Genomic DNA, 22305 nt, shown 5'->3' with positions numbered 1-22305 from the left:
AATCTGTAGGTGATGGAGGGCACAAAGGGAGATCGTGGAGCATCTCCCAAGAACAAAGAAGAGCGTTTCAGAAAGTCACAGTCCTATTTTTGGAAGTAGCTATAGGTATGCTGCCACCTACTTTCAAAAAGTTGAAGGGCAACGAGGACACTGGTTCCTGAAGAGTCATTAATAATGTGAAAGGTCCACTTCCTCCCTAACCCAAATAAAAATAATGCAGACAGTATAGCAAGCCTTCCTTCTCTTTAGGCCTGCCCAGAATAAACCTTAGTATGTTCACGCCATGTCTTCACATATTATACTTTTTTGGTGATATAAATGAAAATATCAAAAGACTAAAGATGACCTTGTAAAAAGACAGAAATACTAACAAAACATGAAGTATCACAAAATAACCACGTTTCACATCTCTATAGATGTATCTATGGCCATCCTACTACCCTTAGCCACCTTACAGCACTCTCTCTGAGAACTGTTTTCTGTCTTGACCACAATCCCTTATAATTAAGGAGGGTAAGAAGCAATATTCCAGTAAATGGAAACCCTTTCTTTGACACTAAATTGACATTATGCTATTCTTTGAAATGCACGTTTGCCACAAGCAGCACCCCAAAGTATAGCACATTATAGGATCTATTCAGGCCAACAATTCATGTGACACACAGCACCCAAACAGCAAAACTGTACGACTCAGTGTTAGCAAAATTAAATTTTACACATTGACTAAAGTTTGGGGACAGTCCTGTAAGAAGTCCAGGTGCACCAGTTTAGAACCGCTATATTGATCATCTATAAAGAGAAAGACTTATTAGACATTCTAGAGCTAAAAATAGTCTCAAAGAATTGACCGCTGATTTCCAAAAAGAGATATTAGGCTGGAACTCTTTGCAAATATCACCCAGCCACAGGAAATCAATGAAAGTAGGAAAGAAGGTCTCTCCTAAAATCTATACCAAAAGAAAAAAAAAAAACAGTTTCTTAAGACACTTTTGGGATTCAATTTTCAGCAATAAATCATCTCTCCTATAAAGATTTCTGCCAGCAAGTCCAGGCCAAGCAGATATCAGACACTATAATGCTAGCATACAAATTTATCACGGTACAATGGTAGGAAGCAAAGTTCATCTGACAAAAGATCCAGACTTGATAAGGATATCAGCAGGATGTAATCAGAGAAGAAGGAGGAAGAGAGACTTCCTGAAGAAATGAAAGCCTCCGCTCCCTGGCTTATCTGGGCAGTAGGAAAAAAAAACACACACACACATTTAAAGCTGAAAAATGTGGCCAAAGAGAGCAATCAAGAGTTAATGCTTATTGAAAGAGCGATGAAACTTAGAACCATGAAAAAAGCAAAGAAGGTTTCAAGAGCAGATAACCTGCATCTCCAAATCTTGAGAATGCAGGCAGTGAAAGTACTCATATATTATAAAACACTTGCCTATCTCAGAAACACCTGCATCCAAAGGCAACAAATCTGAAGTGGTGTCCATAGCAAATGAAAGTTGAAAGAGAGCATCAAAAAATAGCAAGTCGGCTTTGTGGAGTTAGCGTGTTGTGATCGGGAAAGAATATAAAATGGGTGACTGGAAGTGAGCCTATGGGGACTAGCCGTGGACAGGTGGGGGAGATTTATTTCGAAGAGGTCATGCTCAGGAAATATTTTGTGAAATTAACTTAGAGGTCTGCCAGAAGTTAAACAGATGATACAATAAGCTAGGACTTTTAAGACAGTGATAATAGATGCTTAAGACTTCTGATTAATAAGACTTATTAAGACTTAATAGACTTTTAAGACTCTATTAATAGAATGTTGCATGAAAGGTAAGTTGGGAGGGGTGTGCCAGTATAGAAACAATGGCAAAATCTCTAACAAGATGCAAAAGTCTGACAATAAACTGAGGTCAATCTGTATGCCTACTGGGTGCTTAAGCACTGTGGTAGGTGTCAATAGCATAAAGGAGTAAGACACATTCTCTGCCCTCCAGTAACCTAGGAAGTAAGAATAGTAGAGTGATGTAATCCTTACAAAAATCCTGTGAAGTGGGTATCATCTGAAATCTACCCATAAGAAAACTGAGGCTCAGAAAGGTAAAGTATCTCGCCCAAAATGCACAGCTAGGGAATTGCTAAACCAGAATCCAAAATACATGATCTTTTCACTATATCACATTTTCTGAGGGATTTCAGAATACTAGGTGGCATTTTTTAAAGTAGCAACAATACAAAATGCAAGTAATACATTAAACACTAAGAAAAACTCATAATGGCCAGGCGTGATGCCTCATACCTGTAATTCTAACACTTCAAGAGGCCAAGATGGGAAGATTGGTTGAGCCCAGCAGCTTGAGAACAGGTTAGGAAAGATTAGGGAGACTCTATATCTTCAAAATATGTGAAAATTTAGCTGATGTAATGGCAAGTGCCTACAGTCCCAGCTACTCAGGAGGCTGAGGCGGGAAGATCATTTAAGCACGGGAGGTCGAGGCTGCAGTGAGCCGTGATCACACCACTGTACTCCATCCTGGATGACAGAGTGAGACCCTGTCTCAAAAAGAAAAGGAAAAAGAAAAGGGGAGAGGAGGGGAGGGAAGGGGAAAAACTAGTATTATGTAACACAGATGAAATGTATGAATATAATGGCGCACTAATAGTGTTTCCTGGACATCAATGCTGGAGCTAATCAGAGAAGATGAAGATCAGAGAGGGCAGAAGTAATCAAGAAAAGGGGATAGAGGGGATAGCTTCCCGGGAAGGGAATATCTCCTGCAGTTAGAAAACTGAGCACAGCCTTGGGAAGGCACAGGTCAGGAAGAGGAGCAGCCTGATCACCCAGCAAGGAGGGGTCACTATTGAGAACAATATGGGCAGGGTACACAGAACCTGGAGAGCTGAACAGGAAAGTTGAGATTGAAAGCAGTGGGAAAGAGAGGATGCTAAAGATTTCTGAGCAGGTACAACAACTCCTACTGCCTTCATGTAGTCTAAATCTCTCCCTAGATTAGTTTTATGAAGTTGCTGTAATAGATTACCATAAGTTTAGTGGATTAAAACAACACAAATTTACTCTCTTCCAGGTCTGTAATCCAGCATGGGTCTCACTGGACTAAAATCGGGGTGTCAGCAGGACTGCATTCCTTTCTGGAGACTCCAGGGAAAATGTATTGCCTTTTTCAGCTTCTAGAGACCACCCACCTACCTTGGCTTCTGGCCACCTTCCTTCATCTTCAAAGGCAACAACCCTGCACCTTTCTTACTGTTCTCCTGTAGTCACATGTACCTTGGGCTACAGCTGTAAAAGTTCTATGCTTTCAAGCATTTGTGTGATTCGATTGGGCCCACCTGGTTAATCCAAACTTATCTTTCCTATGATTAAGGTCCTTAATGTTAATCAAATCTACAAAGACCCTTTTGCCATGTAAGGTAACATATTCACAGGTTCCAGGGATAAGGACATGGATATTTGGGGGAGCCATTATTTTGCCAAACACACTCTTGAATATCACCTGGACACTCATTTATCTCCAGTCTCCATATCTATGAGGCATCGTTCTCCCTACTTCCTGGATGACCATCCTCTACTCAAAAACCCCAGTGGCTTCCCACTCACTGAACACCAAGCTGCTTAGCTTGGCATTCCTGTCGAATAACTGGAAACACTCATTTACCAGCCAAATAAAATAATAAAAGTAGTGTCTAAGGGAGACCTGTGAAAGGTGAAGACAAGCCAGAGGTGAAGAAGCGATGGGTGGGAGGCAGTGATCCAGAGTTGAGTGGGGCAGACAGCCACCTTGTGACTACAGAGCCAAGCTCCATCACTGGGAGCCGTGACATGGGAAAGTGACATCATCTCTTTAAGCTCCAGTTACTTCACCTATTAAAAAGGGGACAATAATAGGACCTGCTTCTCTGGATTGTTGTGTCAGTTAATAATACACAGCAAGCATTTATCACAAAGTCAGCACTCAATAAATGTTAGTTCTTTTTTCTCAGCATAAGAAAAAAATAAAGCAGCAGAATTACAGTGAAAGATTCAGGAGAACCATCTAAGGAATGCAGAGGTATTAAACTTCAGGCTTAGTTTAGGATAACTGGTCTTTCCACATGGGTAGAAAATGCCTTATTGCTTCTTTTTATGATGTGTGACCATATTTCTATAAATAACTAATGAAAAAATATCATTAGCAATGAATGTTTAATTGAAAAATTAAAATTTGAAGAAACAGAGCCTAAATGGATGTGCTAAGTATGGAATGAAAGTTCTTAAACATGTGTGTATGTATGTTGTATAATATCATCATTAAACACCAAATGATATTCATAACCATTGAGCATTAGAAAATTTGTGAATTATTCATTTATTTATTCATTCAAAAATACTCATTGAACGTGAGATGTAGCTTAAACATTTTAAGACACACCATGTCTTCCTGGAACTTACATTCAAGAGAAGGACGAAAGATAATAAATACGTGTAAGTGAACTCTTCTTCTCCCCAGGATTTTTTTCATGGACCCTTAATATATAAAGCATATATGCAGTTCTAAATTTTATTCTAACTTTTTAAGTTTTTTCATATTAAAGCAGGAAGAAGGCTTAAATATTATACCAAGATAAAATCTATAAATAAGGTAGGAAGTCTTAATAATCCATTGCTGTTAAGAATATTTGCACACATTTAAGTATACTTTTTATTTTTATACCCCCACATCATTTTTAACATGTTTAGAGATAGCTAAAAGAAATCCATTAATGCAACAACATAGAACAAAAGAAAGAGGAAAAGAAAAGAGAAAGAGAAAAGAAAAGATAAAGAGAGAGAAAAGAAACAGAAGGAAAGGAAGGAAAGGAGGGGAAGGAAGGAAGGGAGGGAAGGAGGGAGGGAGGGAAAGAGGGAGGGAGGGAAGGAAGGAAGGAAAGAAGGAAGGAAGGAAAGAAGGAAGGAAGGAAGGAAGGAAGGAAGGAAGGAAAGGAAGGGGCTAAATAAAAACAACAATAAGGAAATAAGATGGTTCCTGGAACACGTTTCTTTTTGTAAAAGGTGCTGAAGATTTGGTTCTGAGCTACTTAGCAATGAACATGAAGAAGAAACATAACTATTAGCAATAGGCATGAGGTTCTAAAAATAAAAATAAGCATGTACCCGAAGAGAAGCATATCTTTATTTGCTTTTGAGACCTATGAGGAATCTCTCCCATAGATTCTCGTAATCTCTGTAACATAATATCTTCAATAACATACAGTAGTGAGCTGTTAGATATTTCACAACTGGGTTTTGGGGTGTGGGGCAGGGTGCTGATTTGATGTGCTATATTGTAAATACTTCAACCTTGGCCAATTTCATACTACCAACATGACACCTCTGAACTTGCAGCTGGATGGCAGCCTACTTTATATAACATTTCCTTCACACTAATACAATAGTCATGAACAACCTCAAGAGCATAGATAACAGTAAAATGTGGTCAAATAATTGGGAAGTGATGCATTTTACATATTTATTAACTTTCTTTTTGATATAATGTATTTAATGGTAACTTCATATAATTTATTTGTTAATAATGGCTTAGCAACCAGATTGCACACCACTGAACATCCCTAGACGACACAGTACATTTCTCATGTTTATTCCTTTAAAGTTCCTCAACGTAGGCTTATGGTCCAACACCAAAGAGCAATTCAAAGGGAGTGATTTCATGAAGGGTCAAAACCATGCAGTCCTACAAGACCAGCAACATCCAAAAATAAAATGGTAAAAGTTTAGATACAATCATTTTAATGCTGGTGTTCTCAATACAATGGATGGCTGCAGGTGAGTGGCAGTGAAAGGGGTGGATTTCCAGCCAGCACTTCAAGATTGACACCTACTCTCTGTGCCACAGATCACACACAGCAAGCAGCCTCAGCCATGCAAGTGTATTGCACCATCCATGCTTTCCTCTGCTTCTCTCTGAGCAGAAAGCCTGGATGCCACTGATCTTGATAAGTGAATGGAACAAAGACCCTTTGGGCATTCATAAGTGTGAGTAGAGTTAAGTCACTGAGCTTGGTAAGATCAGGGCAATGGGGAATTTGAGCATATGTCCTCTTGCAGGAGCTTGGAAGATAAATCTTCTAGTCAACTGGATGCAGGCAGAGAGAGTTGGCATCCTCTTATGAAAGTCAAGGAATATCCCAAAACACCTGCCTGACGAGAAGACCGCCCTACCTGTGCACGGAGGGCAGCTGAGCTAATATATCGGATCATAGCAGCGTCCTGTTGGGGACATTTGCTATAAGCTAAATGTCTCTCTTGAACAAGACATTCAAGTGTTCAAATAAATCATATGTTTGAGGAAAACAATCTCAGGATAATTTAATTCTACTACCACAGTTTCATTGATTTTTATATGTTCCTTTACTTTTAAAAGACATTCAAAATAATTAACCCTGGTGGATTTTGACATTTGCTGTCCCTTAGAGTACTATCAACTTTAATTAGATTCTAGAAATGAAGTAACAGTATCTTATCAACAGAAAGACATTTTGAGGGTGGTAAAGTCAGCATCAGACACGACTAACTTTAAGAAAACATTAAAACCTGAATGTATAAAACAGATAAATTAGCAGGATATAACTTACATTTCCAGAATTATTCCTGACTTTACAAAAGCATTCACTGCAGGGATCCTTTAAATAGCAGATTCGTTTTGTGCATTTGAAATATTAACTAATTTATACAAACTCCATTTTGAGGATACACATATGATGTTAATCTAGGCACACTGCAGTCAGCAAAGCTTATCTGTTCTACATGTTAGCTGTGTAACTGGAGGCAAGTTACCTCATTTCTCTAATACATGGTTTTCACATGTCTGCCTGCCCAGAATACCACTCAGAGTTGTTGTGTTAAATGTATCCTATTTTTGCAAGTGTTTTATATGAAGTTCTTTTCTAATGTTTCTTGTTCAGGAAGGATGAAAGGGTTCTAATAGTTACTTAGTGCCTCACATATACCAAGTGTGCTCACATACATTGTTTTATTTTCTCTTCACTGCATTGTTACTGAAGTCTCATCATTACTAAATTAAGACACTATGACTCAGAGAGGACCTTGCTCCAAGTCACACAGCTAATCAGCGACAATGCCAGAGTATTAAGCTTGGTCTGTCTGACTCCAAACATCACTCTTCATTCTGCTACATCACACAGGTTTAAGTACTTGTTCTGTCACTACTAATAGTGTGACTTGAGCAAATTAATGAACCTCTCTGAAATACGGCTTCCTTGTCTCCAAATTAAGATGATAAAATATCTAGCCTCAGAGGATTGCCATGAGGACTGAATGAGTTGGTGCACATAAAACCCATGGCACTATCTCTTACCAACTAGGTACCCAATATGTGTGGATTACTTAAAATTTTTGAGCCCAAACAAAATCTAGCATGCTTCCCGGCACAAATAGAATCTAAATATTTATAGATGGAAAAGAATGCTTCCTCTAAGCAGAATCTGCAATATCAAAAGAATATGATTCCTGATATGACTGCAGTATTTCTACTGTGTATATCAGATGAAAGCAATAGATTCTGTATTAGTAGTCCAAAAACTGGATTCTTAATTCAGCTGGGTCATTAACTAGGAATTTAACCTGAAGCAAAATTTCTATCTGTTTCTATTTTCTTTATCATCAAATAGAGATAAAAGTATGAGAAAATAACAGAAATGAGAACAACATATAAATCTAAGTAGTGCTGACTTTTCCCTTCCCAAAAATGGCAGACTGGCTTATTTGAAATCAAACTTACTTCTATTAACCATTAGTAAGGCTGAAGAAAATTAAAACAAGCAAGCAAACATCTGTCAAAGACATCAGAGAGCTGCCCAAACAGTGAGGATTTAAAGGGCCAAGATCTTAGAGAGAGGAGACACCCAGAATTTTGAACTGGTATTTGACACCACTTTTCCCTTTGAGACATTTGCAAATTTTTAAGGAACAACCGAGATGAGAAAAACTGAGGAGAAAGTAGTGTCTGAAAGGCTGTAGAGCTGAGAGTATCCTGAAATTTCATGAGGCTTGGGAGAAAGAGGGAGTGAAGAGGGGATTGAGTTCATACAGGAGAAGAGGCTCAAGTAAAAACCTGGGTTTTAAGTTGTTACCCTTGAAGTGCTATAACTAGGGGTATGAACTCTAAACAGAGTAGCCCTCACAGAAACTGAACCCCAGTTTTGAATCTGCTCAACTCATGAATGGATTAACTTAATATGTTCCTATGCTACCCACCTGCTAGAAACAAATAGAAATCCTCTCTAAAGTAAGATATCATCCAGATATAAATTGTCTCTATAATTTTCATACACAGCAACCAGCATTCAACTAAAAGTAGCAAAACACGCCAAAACATTAGCTAAAAATCAAAATAACAAAAGACAATAGAAATAGATCCATAAAAGATACAGAAATTCTAAGGATCATATTGGAATTTTTTAATCAGCTAAGTATGTTAAAGAAGTAAAGGGCCGGTTGTGGTAGCTCATACCTATAATCCCAGCACTTTAGGAGGCCAAGGCAGGAGTTCAAGATCAGCCTGGGCAACATGGCAAAACCCCATCTCTACAAAAAATACAAAAATTATCTGGGCATGTTAGTGCCCAGCTGCTTGGGAGGCTGAAGTGAGAGAATCACTTGAGCCTGTCTGGGAGGTCAAGGCCACAGTGAGCTGTAATCACAGCATTTCTCTCCAGCCTGGGTGACAGAGTGAGATTCTGAGGAAGGAAGGAAGGAAGGAAGGAAGGAAGGAAGGAAGGAAGGAAGGAAGGAAGGAAGGAAGGAAGGAAGGAAGGAAGGAAGGAAGGAAGGAAGGAAGGAAGGAAGGAAGGAAGGAAGGAGGGAGGGAGGGAGGGAAATTTCAAGTAAAAACCTGGGTTTTAAGTTGTTACCCTTGAAGTGCTATAACTAGAGGTATGAACTCTAAACAGAGCAGAAACTGAAACTGAAACAGAGCAGAAACAGGTCAGCAAAGACCTGAAAACCATAAAGAGAAAACCAAATGGAATTGTAGAACTAAAAAAAGAAATCCAACCAAATAAAGAACTCAATTAATAGGCTAAAAAGTAAAATAAACCCAGCAAAAAAAAAAAAAAAAAAAAAAAAGAGAGAGAGAGAGAATCGATAAACTGGAATATAAAGTAGAAGAAAAAATCCAACTGAAGAAGGGGGGGATATTAAAGAGTATAGGAGCCATGTAGAACATGAGGAAAGGTCTAATATGTATAATTACAGTCCTAAAAGAAAGAAAGAGATAGAATGTGGCAAAAACAATAATTGGAGAGATAATATTTAAGATTAAAAAATACTGGATGCAGACATTAAGCCCGTAAACTAAAAAAATGTTATAAACCTGAAGTAGGACAAATACAAAGAAAATTACGCCTATGTACATCTTGGTAAAACTGCTAAAAACCAATGACAAAGAGAAAAGTTGAGAACTATCAGAGGAAAACAATCACCTAACTTCTGGGAGACTAACAGTAACACAGTAACACTAACAGCTTATTAACAATAAAAGCCAAAGACAGTGGTATCAGGTATTTGAAGTGCCATGGGGAAATAAAAGCGGTTACCACATGTACAATTCTAATTCCAGCCAAAGTATTCTTCAAAAATGAAGTTGAAATAAAATTTAAAAATTTGCAGACAAACAAAAACTGAGAGAATTTGTCAGCAGCATCTGTACTGACGAGCACTGTGCAGTAGATTTGCACTAATAAATATTCTTCAGTGAAGGAAAATGACCACATTTAGGAGTAAGAAGATAGAAGAAGGAATAGCAATGGAAAGAATTAGTTTTTGGGTAAATCTAAGTGAATAGCATCTCAATAAAGCAATAATAAAAATATAGGGCTTAAAATATCTCCAAAATTAAATATATTCACAGGCAGGTAGAGATAAATGGAGTTAGCAGGTTCTAAAGTTACTGCATTGTCCAGGAGATCATAAATATATGAAATCATACTAAATGTAATAAATCAAGGATGTGTGTTGTGATTTATAGGGTAACTACTGTAAGAATAGTAAAAGAGGCCAGGCATGGTGGCACATGCCTGTAATCCCAACATTTTGGGAGGCCAAGGTGGGCAGATCACCTAAGGTCAGTTTAAGAGCAGCCAACATGGTGAAACCCCGTCTCTACTAAAAATACAACAATTAGCCAGGCATGGTGGTGGGCACTTGTAATCCCAGCCACTCAGGAGGCTGAGGCAGGAGAATCGCTTGAACCCAGGAGGCGGAGGTTGCAGTGAGATGAGATCGCACCACTGCACTCCAGCCTGGGCAACAGAAGCAAAACTCTGTCTCAAAAAAAAAAAAAAAAGAAAAGAAAAGTAAAAGAATATACAAGCAAAAAGAATAAAACAGGAGGAATCACATTACCTGACTTCAAATTATGCTACAGAGGTATAGTAACCAAAACAGCACCATACTGGCATTAAAATAGATATATTGACCAATGGAACAAAATAGAGAGTCCAGAAATAAATTGATACATCTACAGCAAATGTATTTTTGACCAAGGTGCCAAGAACATACACTGGGGAAAGGAAAATCTTTTCTATAAATGGTAGTAGAAAAATTGGATATCCATGTGCAAAAGAATGAAATTAGACCCATATCTCTCACTACATACAGAAATCAACTCAAAATGGACCAAGGGCTTACATCTAAGACCTCGAACTATGGAACTACTAAGAGAAAACACTGTGGGAGCCCCAGGACTTTGGTCTGAGCAAAAATTTGTGATTATTACCTCACAAACACAAGCAACCAATGCAAAAATTGATGAATAGATCACAACAAGTTAAAAAGCTTCTGCACAGCAAAGAAAACAATCAACACAATGAAGAAACAGTCCACAGAATGGGAAAAAATATTTGCAAACTATCCATCTGATTAGGGATTCATAACCAGAATATGTAAGGAGCTCAAACAACTCTGTAGGAAATCATCTAATAATATGATTTTTAAATGGACAAAAGATTTGAATAGATGTTTCTCAAAAGAAGACCTACATACAGCAAATAAACAGGTCTATGAAAAAGTGCTCACCATCATTGACCATCAGAGAAATGCAAATCAAAACTACAATGAGGTATCATTTTACCCCAGTTAAAATGGGCTTTTATCCAAAGACAGGAAATAACAAATGCCAGTGAGAATGTGGAGAAAAGGAACCACTGTACACTCTTGGTGGGAATGTAGATTAGTACAATCTCTATGGAGCAGAGTTTGGAGGTCCCTCAAAAAACTAAAAATAGAGCTACCATATACTCCAGCAACCCCACTGCTAGGTATATACCCACAAGAAAGGAAACCAGTATATTGAAGACATAACTGCACTTCCATGTTTATTGTAGCATTTACAATAGCCAAGATTTGGGAATAACCTAAGTGTCCATTAACAGAGCAATGTGTAAAGAAAATGTGGCCCATATACACAATGGAGTACTATTCAGCCTTAAAAACGAATAAGATCCTGTCATTTGCAACAACATGAATGGAGGTCATTACATGAAATAAGCCAGGCACAGAAAGGCTAACTTTGCATGTTCTCACTTATTTGTGGAAGCTAAAAATTTAAACAATTGAACTCATGGAGCTGGAGAGCAGAAGGACAGTTAGCAGAGGCTGGAAAGGATAGTAGGAGGGGAAGGAAATGTGGGGATGGTCAATGGGTACAAACATGTAGTTACATAGAATGAACAATATCTAGTATTTGATAGCACAACAGGGTGATTACAGGCAACAATAAAATATTGTACATTTTAAGATAATTAAAGGGTATAATTGGATTGTTTGTAACACAAAAAAAGGATAAATACTTGAGGTGATGAATACCTCATTTACCCTGATGTGAATATTGTATGCCTGTATCAAAATATCTTGTGTACTACATAAATACATACATCCACAATGTGCCCACAAAAATCAAAAATAAATTTAAAAAAATAAATGTAAATAAAATGAATAAAAATATAAGTAATTTTTTTAATGAGAGAATAAGAGAAATAGGTGAAAAAATGGAGCCATGAAAAATTTTGCTGATGCAAAATATAACTGACTTTTTTGCATATAATCTTGAATCCTGACGCCTTGGTAAATGTATTTGTAACTCTAAAGTAGTTTTTAATGTAGATTCTATAGATTTTCTACATAGATAATCATATCATCTGTGGATAAAAACAGTTTTACCTCTTCCTTTCCAATCTGGATACCTTGTATTTCTTTTTCTTATTTGATTGCACAGGGTAGAACCTCTAGTACAGTGTTGAACAGGAGTGATGAGAGTAGAAATCCTTGCTTTGTTTTTGATCTTGAAGGAAGGCATTTATTCTTTTACCATTGAGTATATTAGCTGGAGGTTTTTCTCACAAGCCACTTATCCAGTTGAGAAAGCTCCCTTCGAGTCCTGGTTTGCTGAGAGTTTTTAATCACAAACAAATATTGGATTCTGTCAAATCTTTTTTTCCTTGCATGTATTCAATGGAAGTTTAAAAATATCTTAAAATTTGTTGTACTTCAAATGTTGCATGTTAAAAAAAAGATTATTATGCTGCTAAAACCATACTTACAGGGAATTCTTTTGCCTTAAACTCACATGTTTAAAAAAGAAGACTGAATATCATTCATCTATTTCAGAAAGTAGGGGAAACACCAGCTCCACCCACCCTGGGTCCTCAGAGTTAGTGCACTTATACACCAAGAGAACTTTTGCTTTCCAGAGCAGCTCACCTTACCTTTCAAGGGTGTCCTGGCTCACCTACTTGGAAATACACGTTTCCAGCCTATCAGCCATGCACACAGGTCCCAAAATCATCCCCGGGAACTACTACCTGAACTCACAACACCTGGAATTCCACCAAAGATTGGAGAACTCAAATTGAGATTTTTGAAAATAAAAAACAGCTGTGAATTTCTCAGGAGTAACAGCCTCATCTCAAAACACAACTATATAAAAAAAGTCTATGTATATTGTACATTTTGTCATGTTTTCATTTTTTACAAATGTAATTTTTTATCCTAAAAGACACAATATAGTTCTTAATATGCTAAGGAGAAGGCAGATACTCACAGAAATACTAAGATGTAATTATGGTTAGACTTGTATTTATTGAGAAACTGCCAGATCTTATATTTAATACTAAGTTCTTAAACAGTTTGGAAGGTATTTTGTATAGTCTTGAGAATCATGAAAGATATAGTATTTTTAATGTCCTTTGAAGTAAAATATCTGTTTTTTTATCCCTCAGAATAAGTTATGATTATAATGTTGAATGGGAATTTATAAATTAAATACAATAAAGATGATATTGACAATGAATGCTTATAGCATGACATTAATATTTCTTAAATGATGGTAAGTCTTATGTGTTTTAAACTATATTAAGCTATATAATTTAAAATTTTCAATTTATTTGCAAATGTGCATATATTTGGAGAGCCAGAGATTTATATCTTCAAATTTAACAAAAATCTTCACATTTAATATTTTCTATCAAACTAAGTAAGTTATCATTGAAAAAATTTTTCACAAAAAGAAGTTTTTAAAATAGCAAATTAGAGTGAAAGGAAGTAGAAATAAAGAAATAGTAAAGATAGAAGCATAAATCAACAAAATACAAAGCAATTTTAAGATAGAGAAGATCAACAAATTCAAAAGTTGTTCTTATCTAAAGAGAACAGAATTGGCAGTATCCCAGAAAGACTGATCACGTAAAAAGAGACAAAAGGATATATCACCACTATCAAGAATGAAAATGGAGAAATGACTAAAGATCCTAAAGACATTAAAGTGATGATAAAGAAGTTACGATGCACAAGTTTATGCCAATGAATTTGAAAATGTATATAAAATGAGCACATTTCTCAAAGGATAATTATAAAACTGACATAAGGCTGGACACGGTGGCTCACGCCTGTAATCTCAGCACTTTGGGAGCCCAAGCGGGGGGCAGATCACAAGGTCAGGAGTTCGAGACCAGCCTGGCAAACATGGTGAAACTCCATCTCTACTAAAAATACAAAAATTAGCTGGGCATGGTGGCATGCACCTGTACTCCCAGCTACTCGGGAGGCTGAGGCAGAAGAATTGCTTGAACCCAGGAGGCTGAGATTGCAGTGAGCCGAGATCATGCCACTGCACTTCAGCCTGGGCAACAGAGCGAGACTCTGCTTCCAAAAAAATATAAAAAACTGACATAAAAATTAAATATCTCAATAACCCTGTATATTAAAGAAATTGAGCCATAGAACACAAATCTTTACAGTGAACATAGAGAATACTTCCCAATTTGATGACAAACACAATTTTAAAAATATTACAAGAAATGAAGTTAAAGACCAATATCACCCACATAGACACACAAAAATCTTAGTAAAAGGTTAGCAAACCAGTGATATGTGAAAGAAAAATATATTGTGATTAAATTGACTTTATTCCAATAATTTGAGGTTGACTTAACATTTGCAGACCAATCAATAAAATTATGACATTAACAGAGGAAAGAAGAGAAATCATATATCTCAGTAGATACATGACCAAGTACAGAGTTAATGCAATTAAGATAGGGTGGTATTAGTGCAAGAATAAATAGACCAATATAACAAAATAGAGAGTCTGGAATCCAAACCATGGCATATAGCTGTTTTATAACAAAGGTCAGGAGTGAGGTATTATGGGTAAAGCAGTTCTTTCAATACCTGATGCTGTGTCAAAAGGCTATCCTCACAGAAAAAAAAAAAAAAAAGAATTTCAGCATCTCCCCACTCATCATATTCACATGATACACAAAATTTAATTACAAATACCTCAAGGATCTACAGGCAAAAGGCAAAAACATAAAAGTACTAGAAGATAACACAGGCAAATATCTTCAGGACTTTGGGATAAGCCAACAGTTCCTAAACCGAACATAAAAGCACTAGCCATAGAGAAAAGGAATGATGAATTACGCTACATTAAAATTAGATTTTCATTTATCAAGAGGCACCATTAAGACAATAAGAAAAGCAAGGCCACTAAATGGGAATATTTTTTGGAATCCATGTATTCCACAAAGGGTCCAGGATAAAGAACGTCTATAAATCAACAAGAAAAATAAAAAGACAATCCAATAGAAAAATGAATAAAAGGTACTTCACACAAAACAGGATATCTAAATGGCCAATGCACTTACTGAAAGATGTTAAATGTCGTTAATCATTAGGAAAATATAAATTAAATTAAAACTGCAATGAGACATCACCATGAGCCGACTGCAATAGCTAAACAAACAAACAAAAAGAATCCTCAAGAAATGATGAGGACATGCAACAACTGGAGCTCTCACACACTGTGGTAGGCCTCCCAAGGATCAGCAATTCCTCCCTTAGAGATACACACACATCCACTAGAAATATGTTCCTGCGTCACCAACGCCAAAAGACACGTACAAAAATATTCACAGCAAAGCCAGGCACGGTGGCTCACGCCTGTAATCCCAGCACTTTGGGAGGCCGAGGCAAATGGATTGCTTGAGGTCAGGAGTTCAAGACCATCCTGGCCAACATGGTGAAACCCTGTCTCTACTAAAAATACAAAAATTAGCCAGGCATGGTGGTGGGCGCCTGTAATCCCAGCTCAGGTGGCTGAGGCAGGGGAATCGCTTGAACTGGGAACGTGAAGGTGGCAGTGAGCCAAGATTACGCCACTGCACTCTAGCCTGGGTGACAGAGTGAGACTCTGTCTCAAAAATAATAAATAAATAAATATATATGTGTGTGTGTGTGTGTGTGTGTGTGTGTGTGTGTGTGTATTCATAGCAACCTCGTTGAAAATAGCAAAATAAACAAAGAATAAATGAATGGAATCAATGTCCATCAACAGGAGAATATAGTTTATCCATATTAACAAATACTTTAAAGCTATGAAAATAAACAGATTACAATAATCACATGCAACAACATGATAAATTTTACAAAGAATAATGGTGAGGCAAAGAAGCCACACACAAAAGAAGATACACTGTATAATTCAATTTGCATAAAGTACAGAACAAATAAAGAATTTAAAAGTTAGGAAAATCACCACCTTTTATACATAACATAAAATTTATTATTTAACCATTTTTAGTGTACAGTTTAGTAGCATTAAGTACATTTACATCGTTGTACAAGCATTATTACCATTTATCTCAGAACTTTTTCATCCATCCCGAACTGAAACTCTGTGCCCATTGAAGAGCAATACTTTATTTTCTTTCTCTACCTCCTAGCCTCTGGTAACTGCTAGTCTGCTTTCTATCTCTATGTATTTGATTATTCTAGATATCTCACATAAATGGACTCATACAGTATTTATCCTTTTTGTTTCCAGCTTCTTTCGCTTAGCATAGTGTCTTTAAGGTGCATCCATGTTGTAGCATGTTTCAGAATTTCATTCCTTTGTGGGGCTGAATATTCCATTGTATATGCTGTAGAGGAGACAAAAACTTTATCTCTCCCCCACTTTTTATTTATTATTATTATTATTATTATTGGAAAGAGTCTTACTCTGTCACCCAGGCTGGAGTGCAGAGGCACGATATTGGCTCACTGCAGCCTCCGCCTGCCAGGTTCAAGCAATTCTCCCACCTCAGCCTCCTGAGTAGCTGGGATTACAGGAATGCACCACCACGCCTGGCTAGTTTTTGTATTTTTTAGCAGAGACAGACTTTCGCCATGTTGGCCAGGCTGGTCTCAAACCCCTGACCTCGGGTGATCCGCCAGCCTCAAACTCCCAAAATGCTAGGATTACAGACATGAGCCACCACGCCCAGCCATCTTTCCCCTCTTAGAGTCCTGGGCTGAGTCTGAGAATTAAGTTGACACAAGAAAGATCAACAGGAGAAACGCATACACATTTATTAATAAGTCTTATGTGACACTAGCGAGTCATGATGATCTTTGATAAGTGAGGATATAGCGACTGAACAAAGGTCTGAGAGGGGCTTCTGAGGTGCTGCTCATCTTCCATACATTGATAATTTGTGCATTTTTCTGGTTACACATTTTGTGTTTCTGATTGGCAAACAAGATAAAAGAATAGTCAAGTTCACGGGTTTGGCCTGGTTTAATGATCAGTTCAGATACTGCTGTATTAAGTCCATTTACTTTGCAGAAATGTGTCACTGAGTAGGACCAAAAATCAGACTTACTTGAGAAAATATTTATTTTTAAATGCTTATTTTTAAAATATTTTAAAATAAATACATTTTAAATGTGCTTTTTAAAAATGCATTGCTTAGGTAAAGTTATTTTGCTGCTAAATTGTAATAATTCACTATTCAAAAGGTCTTTATAGCTAAACATTGTCCTCTTAGCTTGTCAATTTGCTAGCATCAGGAATTTATATGCCTTCTTCACTATTATAGTGCATATTGAACACTCAATGAATTGCGTACTGACAGGCACACCATTTCTGAAAGGCAATTTGGCAAAATGTATCCAAAAATTTTAGTGTACTTTCTCCTTTACTCATTTATTCTAGTTTTAGAAATCTATCTAGAGGAATAACTGAGCAAGTCAACAAACATATGTTCAAGGATATTCTCTGAATCATTGCCAATAAGAGCAACCATTTGGGAACAATCATAGAACAATAGGGAACTGATTAAATAAAACTGGTCTCTGCATGGTATAGAAAAGCATACATCCATCAGTTTTATAACATATATTAAAAAGAAAAAAGGAATAAATATATTGTAAACACAGTTTAGAAAACCAGGCCAGGCATGGTGGCTCACGCCTGTAATTCTAGCACTTTGGGAGGCTGAAGTGGGAGGATCACGAGGTCAGGAGATCAAGACCATCCTGGCTAACACGGTGAAACCCCGTCTCTACTAAAAGTACAAAAAATTAGCCAGGTGTGGTGGTAGGTGCCTGTAGTCCCAACTACTCAGGAGGCTGAAGCAGGAGAATGGCATGAACCCGGGAGGCAGAGCTTGCAATGAGCCGAGATTGGGCCACTACACTCCAGCCTGGGCGCCAGAGCAAGACTCTGTCTCAAAAAAAAAAAGAAAAAGAAAAAGGACAACCAGTCTTTATGGTATAATCTCATATTCTAATGTAAGGGAAACATCTGGAAAGATATTCATTACCATTGTAGTGGGGTTCTATCTCAGTGGTGAAATTACAGATAATTATTCCCTTAATTTGCCTATTTACAATTCTAAAGTTTCTACAGTGAAATGTATCATTTGGTATTAAAAACACTCAAAAATGTCTTTCCCAGTGTCATCTTAGATCAAACTTATCTTAATGGAGTTAGATTATAAGCTGTTGTAATTTTCATCAAGTGGATCTGTATACACACTTGCATGTGTGCTTCTAACAGAAGCACACATATAAGTATGAGGAAAGGACAGGCTTCATGGCAAGCCAATACTTTTTCTTTCTTTCTTTTTTTTTTTTTGAGACAGAGTCTTACTCTGTTGCCCAGGCTGGAGTGCAGTGGCATGATCTCAGCTCACTGCAACCTCAGCCTCCCGGGTTCAAACGATTCTCCTGCCTCAGTCTCCTGAGTAGCTGGGATTACAGGCGTGTGCCACCACACCTGGCTAATTTTTGTACTTTTAGTAGAGATGGAGTTTCACCATGTTGGTCAGGCTGGTCTCAAACTCCTGACCTCATCATCTGGCTGCCTCGGCCTCCCAAAGTGCTGGGATTACAGGCATGAGCCACCACGCCTGGCCAAACCAATACTTTTTTAGAATAAAATTTCAGTGCAACCTTGCAAATAAGTTCTTAGTATCTACAAGTCCATACCAGGGCATCACTAGTACATTAACAAAATCAAAAGAGAAAACATAAGTAATTTTGATTTATTGCATGAACTCCTAATGGGAAATGAGTATTTCAATTATAGGTATTCATTTTATACTCTGTTCTGATTTTTGTTTGTCAGTTGGATGGCTGTTTATCTGATTTATGACTATGTTGTTATGACTGGAAAACAGAGGACCGAAGGATAGCTAATTTACCGGGTTTGATCTGGTTTAATGGTCAATTCAGCTCATTGCTATATTGAGTCAACTGACTTTGCAGAAACCCACCATTAAGTAGGCCCAACAATCAGATCCACTCTACCACATTTAATTTGGATGAATCACCCAGATACAAACTTTGGCAAGAAGATCTCACTTACCCAGCTTCTCCAGTCTTGCTTTCTTAGATTTTCCTTTGTTTATTCCTACTTGGTAAGCTTTCTGCCGCAAAGGACAAAAAAATATAACTGGAAGGAAGGAATTACATATTTTTTCATTTCCATTACGAAATCTCGACAACACAAGGAGAGATCAAACAGGGGCCTTTAACACATCAATTGTCTTTTCTCTCTTTACGGGGAATGGCTACTGTTGGTGAATTGTTAGAATGAACAGATTCTACTCTATTTAGTTTCTGTCAGAAGTCATGTTAACAAAAAGACCACATAGATTTTATCAAAATGTCAACAATGTGGCAAATGTGGTATTTCCCTGGGATGTATATCCAATGGATTTTGTGCTGGGGGAAATTTTGGGTGAAGGCCTGAGAACCATTTTGAGTTACTGAAAGCACAGAGCTGCGATTCTGTTGTTCCAAGTGTGAGATTGATGTCTTCAGAGGAGAGACTCACACTCTGGAATGGGTGGACTAACAGAAAGCTCATTTGAGGCTTATGACACTGTGGCTTACACCTAGATATTTCTTGGATGCCTTTATAAAAAGGACTTCTGAATAAAATAAATGGTAACATTTATCACTGGAGTAACTCCCAGCTCAATTGCTTTCTGGAATTTATCATTTCCCAGTGTGTAGGTCCTCTAAGTGGCATATTCTTCTGTCAAAATATGACTTATCAACAAGTAATTCTACGCCATTCATCACTGGATTTCTCTCTGTCTCACCACCCAAACGGACAAGCCCATTACAACTACATATTTTTAAAATTAGTCATTTTGGTAAATCCAGTGGATCTCAATATTTATTTTTTAAATCAAACTTTTCAAGATTTGGTGAATTATATTTAAGCAATACAATTACATTTTTAAAACTATCAGTGTTGATTTTATTTAGAAAACCAAGGAAAAATCCAGAAAATGAATGGAAGCCTAGCCTTGTAAATTAAAACCTCTTCTGCCATCAGTGCCTTTGTGCCAAGTTCCTAGATGAGCAGCGCAGTGCATCACTTTAATCGGATATTAGCAAAGGCTGTTCCAAGAGGGCTCCTAGTAAAAGTGATCTGGGAAACACCATGAACAATTCCTATCTTCATGAAAATTCACAGTTCTAAGTAACATATTAAAGACTCTTTGAATCCAGCAATAAACTTTTAAATCTTAACTCCATGTTTCTGTCTACTAAAAACCATATTTGAGGAACACCAGCTAAGTATAAAGGAGGTATCTAGAAGAATACTGCCCAACAGAAATATAATGTAAGCTATATAGGGACCAAACTTTCTTATGGTCCCATAAATACAAATAAAAAGAAAGAACGGAAATTAATTTTATTAATGTTTCATTTAATTCAATATATTCGAAATATTTTTGAACATAAAATCAATGTAAAATTATTAAGCTATATTTTATATTATTTTCTTAAAATAAATCTTTGAAATCTAGCATGTGTTTTACACTTTGGAAACATCTCATTTTAGACTACTCACATTCCAAGTGCTCAATAGCTACATGTGACAGTGGCTACATTACTGGACAGTGCACATATAGAAGATTAATTATATAAATTTAAATGCTTACAATATCATCATATTTAACAAAAATGATTATAATGTGATTATAATGCCTGACTGCTAATCCACAAATTATGTACAGGATAATAACTTATGAATAATGGTTATTTACACAACAATACTAGGTTGAACCTTAACTCTTGTTTCCAAAGGAAACCAGAATTAGTTAGAAATGTCTAGTGGCTTTCTTGAAGATAGGAATTTTTAAGTATTTCATTAATTGCCATATTCACAGCACCTACAACAGTGCCAGGCTTATAGTAGATGCTCAATATGTTTTTATAAAATGAATGCCATTCTCACTTAGGAGAAAGTCATGTTTTATAGCAAAAGGCTAAGAAATGCTTTAAGCTTGCAGCACTCAATTAGATGAACTGACTGTCCTATTCAGAGCACTAACTATGTGTCATTTGCTAAGAATTGTGGATAGGCAGCTCCAATGTGGATGGACAGAGCAGTGTGTGGAGGCTCACACTGTGAATTTTAGCTCCAGATCGACTGCAAGAACAAACCAGCAATCCCAAGAAGATCCACAGACCCTCTGAAGGAAGCGGACTGCTCCTGCAGGACCTGGGAGGAACCTCAAATACTGTGAGTGTCCCAACTGCAGAAGTGGGAAAGGGAGAGCCTCCTCTCCCAAACACACACCCCCACTGGAGAAACTGAAGGTCTGTTTGCGGGAGAAGTTTCTGACCTTACCTGGAACTGAGTCAGCTTAAAGAGCTGAGCAAAGTACAGGGGTAGAGGAAGCAGCAGGAAGGCCCTGGGAGCTCACTGTGTCCCCAAGCAGGCCATTCCTGTCTGGCACCAGAAGGATCCACTGGGAGGGTGGCCAGAGGAGTGAGCAAGGAACACCAGAGGGAGAAGGAAATCTCCAGCTGAACTTTGTAACAATTTCAACGGAGGAAGAAGCCTCCTGGCCAGAACTCGGAGTAGGGTATGAATCTGGTGTGCAGACTCCACAGGCAGGGAAAGAACCAAGCCCTTTTCTTTTGCAGCTGGGAGGCAGGTAGCCTGGGGCGAGTTTTCAAGGCCAGCTCACCCACCACCTGGAAACAGACTCAGGGCTGTTGCAGGGGCACTGTGGGAGTGACACTGGCCCTTCAGTCTGTTTGGGAGCTGGGCGAAGCCTGTGACTGCCAGCTTTCCCCGACTTCCCTGACAGCTTGCATGACTCAGCAGAGGCAGCCATAATCCTCCTAGGTACACAACTCCATTGACCTGGGAACATTACCTCCATCCCCCATAGCAGCCACAGCAACACCCGCCCAAGGAGAGCCTGAGCTCAGACATGCCTAGCCCTGCCCCCACCTGATGGTCCTTCCTGTCAGGCCTTTGAGCCCAAGCTAAGCCATCATATCCCCAGCGACCTGTGTGTATACATCCAGATGGCCTGAAGCAACTGAAGATCCACAGAAGTGAAAATAGCTTAACTGATGACTTTCCACCATTGAGATTTGTTTCTGCCCCACCCTAACTGATCCATGTACTTTGTAATCTCCCCTACCCTTAAGAAGGTTCTTTA

The 22305-nt window shown here is 37.7% G+C and overlaps 1 pseudogene; it reads left to right on the top strand.

Moving 5' to 3' along the window:
- LOC126948836 (B-cell CLL/lymphoma 7 protein family member C-like) overlaps positions 1–22305 on the top strand; it is a 1005321-nt pseudogene that overhangs the window by 496341 nt on the left and 486675 nt on the right.

This window comes from Macaca thibetana, chromosome 2, assembly GCF_024542745.1.
Source record: "Macaca thibetana thibetana isolate TM-01 chromosome 2, ASM2454274v1, whole genome shotgun sequence".
Classification (NCBI taxonomy): domain Eukaryota; kingdom Metazoa; phylum Chordata; class Mammalia; order Primates; family Cercopithecidae; genus Macaca; species Macaca thibetana.
This window is presented reverse-complemented; position numbering and strand designations above follow the sequence as displayed.